The sequence below is a fragment of the Bubalus bubalis genome, chromosome 13 (assembly GCF_019923935.1).
Source record: "Bubalus bubalis isolate 160015118507 breed Murrah chromosome 13, NDDB_SH_1, whole genome shotgun sequence".
Taxonomy (NCBI): Eukaryota; Metazoa; Chordata; class Mammalia; order Artiodactyla; family Bovidae; genus Bubalus; species Bubalus bubalis.
Window position 1 is genome coordinate 31,320,475 of NC_059169.1, and position 8,351 is coordinate 31,328,825.

Here is an 8,351-nt window from a genome sequence, read left to right on the forward strand (position 1 = left end):
AGAAGAGATTAATTTGCATATTTCTGAATATGCATAAATTTTATTATATAAACATAACATTTCTCCAGAAGATAAGATCATTAATAATATTGTTAGCTTATAATGAGGAAACCTAGATAGTTGAGAAACCAGAATTGAAAAAGAATTGCTTTGTAATTAGTACATTTTGAATTTTGAATAGTAATAGCAAATTATCCACTCGAACTTCAGAGAAAATTAAGATTTGATAAATTCAACATAAATTTTTTAAGCATGACATCATGTAGAGTTTAATCAATTTTATTAATATAACAAATACTTACAATTAACATAACTAATACTTAACATATCCCTTTGCTCTGTGCCAGTTACTGTTCTATGCATTTTTGCTTCACATGTGTCTGGTGGTTGGCAGTCTACCAGGGTCACTCAGTATAGAGGTGGGCATTTATCCAAAGTAATTGATGCTGAGAAATTGAAAATAAGAAACATTTACAATTAGATGTTAATAAGTACCAGGTTTACTGTTTTACCCTTAAAGAATTACAACAGTGTTTAAAGTCAATTTTTTATATAAAGAGCTCACAATCTAATTTGTTATTGAAGAGAACATTTATAACCTTAATTAGTAAAGATTGCTCTATTCTGACTCCTTTATTTGGCCTACCTTGTGAAATTGTGGCTTTTGGTTCATCAACTGAGAGTAACTTATTAACATTCTAATTTTGAAGGTTTTATGAGTTTTGTGGATTATATGCAATGATATGTATGACAACTGAAGATAATTCTTTTTAAAATTAATTAATTAATTAAATTTTGGCTGTGTCCCCGGCTTAGTTGTGGCATGGGGGCTTAGCTGCCCCATAGCATGTGAAATCTTTAGCTCCCCAACCAGGGATCAAACTCAAATCCCCTGCTTTGGAAGGCAGATTCTTAACCACCGGACCACCAAGCAGTTTCCAATCTGAGAATTCTTGATGAGATTCTTGTGCATGTGTATATTTTGTGAAGCATTGATAGCTATATTCTCAACTGTTGTTTGAGGATAGTCATATACATAATGGAGAAGGCAATGGCACCCCACTCCAGTGCTCTTTTGCCTGGAAAATCCCATGGATGGAGGAGCCTGGCAGGCTTCAGTCCATGGGGTCACTAAGAGTCGGACACAACTGAGCGACTTCCCTTTCACTTTTCACTTTCATGCATTGGAGAAGGAAATGGCAACCCACTCCAGTGTTCTTGCCTGGAGAATCCCAGGGATGGGGGAGCCTGGTGGGCTGCCGTGTATGGGGTCGCACCAAGTCGGACACAACTGAAGTGACTTAGCAGCAGCAGCAGCATATATATAAAGCCTTAGAAGTTAGAGACAGTGTTTCTCCTGGGATGTTTCCAAACCAGGATTATAAAGATAACATATCCCTTCAGACCAAAGATTGGAGAGAGTTACAGTTACCCCCTTTTAAGATGGGGGTTTCCTATGTACAGGGTTCCTCACCTGTGACACAAACCCACTGTGCATGCAGCAGCTACCTGGGTTCCCCTCAGCATATCCTGTCATGGGAATTGGGGGACAAGAAAAAACAGAGGAAAACATGAAATTCATACTGTCTTTCATGTTGTTGCCTTTGAGCCAAGAGTCACCAGTATTCTACTCACATCTGTGACACTGTGGCAAGATAAATTGTGAGTTTGCATTAAGGTAAAAATCTCATACCCTCTACAATTCTTGCTAGCTGCTCAACGAACTGCCTTTTTTTTTTTTTTTGACAAGAGTACATCTAGATACAAAATATGGACTCCTATTATGATGATTGATTAAACTTTTTATTTCTTTTGCTAATAAAGAATCTAGGCAAATATTAAAACTTTGTGTAAAGTCATAAAAATGCTGGATATGCACACATATGAATGCAAATACTTCAAAAAATTCATATAAATAACATCTTTAAAAGAAATGATTGATGACCAGTGTGTGTGCAAAGCCATATACATGTATACACATACGCCACACATACACACACACACACACACATATGTGGAAAATAAGCAATTTGAGAGAATATGTATTTTTTAAATCTTTGTAGGTTTTAAGAAAAAGTCTTGTTTCATAATGGAATTTAGTTTTATGTTAAGGAAATGACAAATGTTTCACTGCCAAGATTTCAATGTAAAGAACTAACCTAAGAATGCAATTAAAAAAAAAAGAAAACACGATAAGTGGAGTGTTAGCACAAGTATATCTGCAATAATACAAAACTATATGACATCTCTTTATATCTCATAAATAAAATACCACACATATTTTAATATGATTCTGTCAACTGTCAACTAATGTTAGTATTGGCTTATGGGTGATTTTCCCTCAATTTTAAAATATTTTAATTATTCTCTTATATTGTTTAATAGAAGCAAAAAACATAAAAATTAACTACCACCTCCTGAAAGCCTAGAACACCATGAATACATATTTTTTATAACTTATAAAGCAATTAAAAATAATCATTTTGCTAATTAATTTGCTTGTTATATAAGTAGGTAAAGAGAGAACTGATTGCTCTTTGTATCTTCCTAGAAGTATTCAAGAGTAATAGATTTAAATAGGACGAAACAACTATGAACTTCTGTGAAAAAAAAGTAGGTTTACTAATGGAGATTATATGTTTCTGTCTCTAATTTTCTCAAATATAATCTGAGTAAGTTTGTGCTATCAAAAATAGTGATACCCTACAGTGCAAATTATTTTCCACCTCCTCAGATTGGATGAGAGAAAATCATATATGTCTGCCTACATGTAGAATGTATAATCAAAAGAGAAGAATAGACTGAAGTCACTTACTTAAATCAACAAATACAGCATGTGCATATTTTTATTTCATGTTATTAGAAATTAAAATTTATTTTATTGAGGCTAGACAATTTAGACTAAGAAAAATAAGAATAGAAGTAGAAAAGACTGCCATTAATTTTTCCAAACTTTATTAAGGTATAATTGACAATTAAAAATTGCATACTTTTAAGGTATACAATGCAATGATTTGATATACCTATGTATTTTGAAATGATTATCATGGTTAAGGTAATTAATACATCTATAACCTCATATAGCTCCCAATTTTTTACTATTTTTTATGTGTACATGGTTAGAACACATGAGATATACACCTTTAACAAATTTCAAACATAAAAATAGCGTTATTATTACTATTTATTTTATATTGGAATATATATATTTTTAATATACATTTTTACTTTTAAAAAGTATATTAGAATATAATCAATTATTCATGTTGTGATAGTTTCAGGCAGACAGCAAAGGGACTCAGCCATATATATGCATGTATCCATTAAACTCCCTCCCATCCAGGCTGCCACATAACATTAAGCAGAGTTCTCTATGCTATACAGTAGGTCATTGTTGGTTATTATTTTAATTATAGCAGTGTGTAAATATCCACCCCAAACTCCATAACTATCCCTTCCCCATTTTCCCCCACTCCCCACCCCCGCCTCCACTACATCAGTAAGCTCATTTTCTAAGTTTGTGAGTCTGTTTCTGTTTGTAAATAGGTTCATTTGTATCATTTCTGAAAACAGTATTATTAATGATAGTAATCATCCTGTACTTTAGATCCCAAGAAGTTATTCATCTTATAATTGACATTTGAATTTGAAAGCAAGTCTTCCCTTTATGCTATAAGTAGCAAACTCCAATTTATCATAGACAGTTCCTTTGTTTTAGAAATTTATCAGAATGGGCTCTTCAGTTTACCACATATAAGTTAATAAACTCCCATCAACTATGAATTCATTATTAATATAAACTTAAAAGTTCATTTTGAGGAATGAAAATTATAAATTAGACAAGTTACAAAGACATTCAATGAGAAATCCTGCTGCTGCTGCTGCTAAATCACTTCAGTCGTATCTGACTCTATGCAACCCCATAGACGGCAGCCCACCAGGCTCCTCTGTCCCTGGGATTCTCCAGGCAAATCCTGGAACACTGCAATTTTCTAAATGCAAAAATTATATTCTTGAAATATATATTTGAAAATGTATCTTTCATAATGTAATAAGTATGAATTTATTTTCTCAAAATATCTTTGCTTTGTTTCTAACTACAGCAAACCTAGCATTGTACAAACCTTCACCAATAACTCAAAATTACTGCATTCAAAACTGATGAAAGTGAAAGTATTACTCACTCAGTCGTGTCTGATTCTTTGCTACCCCATGGACTGTAGCCTGCCAGGTTCCTCTAGCCTGTCAGGTTCCTCTGGCCATAGAATTCTCCATGCAAGAATACTGGAGTGGATAGTCATTACTTTCTCCAGGAAATCTTCCTGACCCAGGGATCAAACCTGAGTCTCCTGCATTACAGGTGAATTCTTTACTGTCTGAGCCACCAGGGAAGCCCTTACAACTGATAACTAACCACAAAAAGATCACACCCTCCATGTAGGAGAAAGAGAAAATTACCTTCTCTTTGGTTAAATGGTTAACATGTGAAATGTGGAGAACACTTTTTGCTAGCATGAAACCCTTTATCCCTTTTCTGAATAAGGGCATTTCAAGTCATGGGATAATTATAGCAAACTGGTCTTTATAGACAGATTCATTATAAGCTGATCTGATACTTCCAAACTAAAATTTAAGTGTGTGTGTGCATGTGTGTGTGTGTGTACATTTTGAATTAGCTTGCTTGGTTCTGGCAAGTCTCTATTTCTTAATCCTGCTTTAGAGCTTTGTATCTGTTCTTTATTTCCAGATAATTATTTTTATAATTTATAAGTAACAAAAAGTTTATGAATGTATTTGGTTAGCAAATTACATTCAGTTGCCTAGAATATAGCGAATAGTTAGCTTATTTAAAAAATAATCCAGTTTAAGAATAAAGAAATCGGTGATGACATACATTTCCTGAATACAGGGGTATATACCTTTAAAACAAATCTCTTTTGAGATATTCAGTTTAATAATACCTCTGCCGACTGCTTACACTGTAGGTGAGGACAGCAGTTTCTGTATGACATCCCATTTTAGACTCATCTGCTGTGGGACTCCCACCTGCTAAGCTGCCCTCTAGAATCCTTGACCCTTTACTGAACTCCAATGAGTCACTACTGTCAAATGCCTATTGCTATTTAGAACAAAGCATTCAAAGAGCACTAGTATGGATCAAGAGAACTCAAAATAAAATTATATTGGAAGTAAGCTGAAACAATGCAAAACGGCAATTTGATTTTAATAGAGAATGTTGTTAGAGAAATTATATTAATTCTGTAATTACAGAGTAATGTCATCAATATATTGTTTTGTGCTTTAAAAGTAAAATCTCAATTATGACATTCACAAAAGCAAAGTGAGCCATTCTAATAGCATTAGGAAGATAAAAACAGTCATTTTAGTTTGACCTTCTGTTAACTAAACATTCCCAGACCTGAGAGTCCTGCTCAGCAAATGTCCTTGCTCAGTGATTTAGCACTCTTAAGAGCTGTGTGACTAGACTATTGCTCATTATAAGACTCCCTAATTTGTTCCAAATTATCACAATTAAGGAAGGAGCTTTAAAGCATCCATCAATACACAAAAGCTGCATTTGGTTTCATAGTATTATGCTTTGGCACTTTAAAATTAGATAGTTTTAGGGTACTTCATTTCCTCTGAAAAACTAAACTATGGTAATGGGTCAACAATTGCAAAACTATATGGGCATTGTAATTTTGTCACAAAATTCAATCAGGATTAAAATTAATATTTTAAGTTTTTCATATAACATTAAAGCAATTTAAAGTAACATACTTTATTGCATTTCTAAGTGGAAATAGCTGATTACATAATAGAAAGTATTCTGTTTCAAACTGAACATAAAATAGTAAATTGTATTTGTAAGCAAAATTAATATTTAAAACATATAGATTTAGAAATAAGTAAAAAAGAGAATTTCACAAATAACTTTTAAATGTTAATTATTTTTTCTCAGACAATATTTGATCTGTATCTTCAGTTATGGGAATTTGTATTAAGAAAATAAAGCAGTGCACAAAGGATCTTCAATATTATATACAAAACTGTTCAAAAAAGCATTATATACACCATATAAAAATGTAGAAATCTAAATATCTACAGCCAGAAATCTAAGTATCTAAATATTTAAGTGAAGTTAAATAAACTGTTACAGAAGGCTACTGATATAATAGAAAAACAATAATAATCCTAATTTTGAAGAATATTTTATGAAATGAGAATACACTTCTGTATTAAAAGTTAGTGACCAATGTTCCCTTAATTTAAAATATTGGATATTAAATTTCAAATATTTTTTAAAATGAAATAAATATTAAAAATAAAAACTACAGTGAGGTATCACATCACACCAGTCAAAATGGCCATCATTAAAAAGTCTAAAACTAACAAATGCTAGAGAGGGTGTGAAGAGATCCCTCCTACACTGTTGGTGGGAATGTAAGTTGGTGCAGAGAACTGGAGAACAGTATGGAGGCTCCTCAGAAAACTAAAAATAGAATTACCAAATGATCCAGTAATCCCATTCCTGGGCATATATACAGACAACTTCAATTCAAAAAGATAAATGCACCCATATACTCATAGCAACACAATTCACTATAGCCAAGACCTGGAAACAACCTCTATGTTCATTAACAGATGAATAGATAAAGAATATGTGGTGCATATATACACTGGGCTATAACTTAACGACAAGAAAAAACAAAACAAGGCCATTTGCAGCAACATGAATGCAACTAGAGACTATCAGACTCAGTGAAGTTAGTCAGAAAGAGAAAAGCATCATATCACTCATATATGGAAACTAATATATGACACAAATGAAACTGTCTATGAAGCAGAAACAGACTCACAGACATAGATTACAGACTTGTGGTTGCCAAGGTGGGGGTTGGGGAGGGATGGATTGGGAGTCTGGAGTTAGTAGATGCAAATTATTACATACAGAAGGGATAAAGAGCAAGTTTCTCCTATATAGCACAGGTAACTATACTCAACAGTTTGAGATAAACCATAATGGAAAATAATATAAAAAAGAATACGTATATATATATAACTGAGTTATTTTGCTGTACAGCAGAAATTAATACAATATTGTAAATCAATGATACTTAAATTTTAAAAAATTATAAACAATAGCTCCTTAGCATTTGTGTGATTAATGGATTTATTCTGTTTTTAATCTACTTATGTTTTCTTATACCTCCAAATCACTATTAGTGTTCATTAATTTAATAATTTAAACATTTTAAGATATTCAAAATAGTTTACATTTTATTTTTTCTAGCTATATTGTTGGCAAATATAAAAACAAAAATGCTGTGTTTAGGTACGAAAAGTATCAATCTATGATTGTTTATACTCTTAAAAAGTTAGGCGTTTTACATTTTAGTGCCTTACTTCTATATGCTTATGCCACATTTACATTCATTTATTTTCCACTTCATGGATCACAGCCTTGTCATGGTGAAGGGCCTTGCATAATTCAACGAAGCTATGAGCCATAGCATGAGGAGCCATCCAAGACGGACGAGTCATAATGAAGAGTTCTGGCAAAACATGGTACACTGGAGGAGGGAATGCCATACCACTCCAGTATTCTTGCCAGGAGACCCTTATGAATAATATGAAAAGGTAAAAAGATATGACACTAGAAAATGAGCCCCCCCCCCCCCCCCCCCCCCCAGCTTGGAAGGTGTCCAATATGCTACTGGGGAAGAGTGAAGGGCAATTACTAAGCTCCAGAGTGAAGTGGCTGGGCCAAAGCAGAAATGACACCCAGTTGTGGATGTGTCTGGTGGTGAAAGAAAAGTCCAATGCTGTAAAGAAAATACCGTATAGGAACCTAGAATGTTAGGTCCATGAATCAAGGTAAATTCGATGTGGTCAAGCAGGAGATGGCAAGAGTGAACTTCCAAATCTTAGGAATTAGTGAACTAAAATGGATGGGAACGGGCAAATTTAATTCAGATGACCATTATATCTACTACTGTGGAAAAGAATCCCTGAGTAGAAATGGAGTGTCCCTCATAGTCAACAAGAGTCCAAAATGCAGTACTTGGATGCAATCTCAAAAACCGCAGAATGATCTTTGTTCATTTCCAGGGCAAACAATTCAACATCAAGGTAATTCAAGCCTATGCCTCAACCACTAATGCCAAAGACAATGAAGTTGAATGGTTCTATGAAGGCCTACAAGATTTTCTAGAACTAACACCAAAAAAAGATGTCCTTTTCATTACAGGGGACTGGAATGCAAAGATAGGAAATCAAGATCTTTGTGGGCCAGGGATCAAACCCACATCCACACAGATTCTTTATGGATTAAGGCACCAGGGAAGGCT

General features: G+C 33.5%; 1 long non-coding RNA gene across 1 annotated transcript; it reads right to left on the reverse strand.

The window, feature by feature from the left end:
* Positions 1 to 265: 265 nt before the first annotated feature.
* On the reverse strand, positions 266 to 1,531 carry LOC123328903. Its single transcript, XR_006543905.1, has 2 exons — positions 1,475 to 1,531; positions 266 to 446 (listed from the first exon to the last, which is right to left on the reverse strand). It is a non-coding gene; the product is annotated as an uncharacterized LOC123328903 (long non-coding RNA).
* Between the last annotated feature and the right edge of the window lie 6,820 nt (positions 1,532 to 8,351).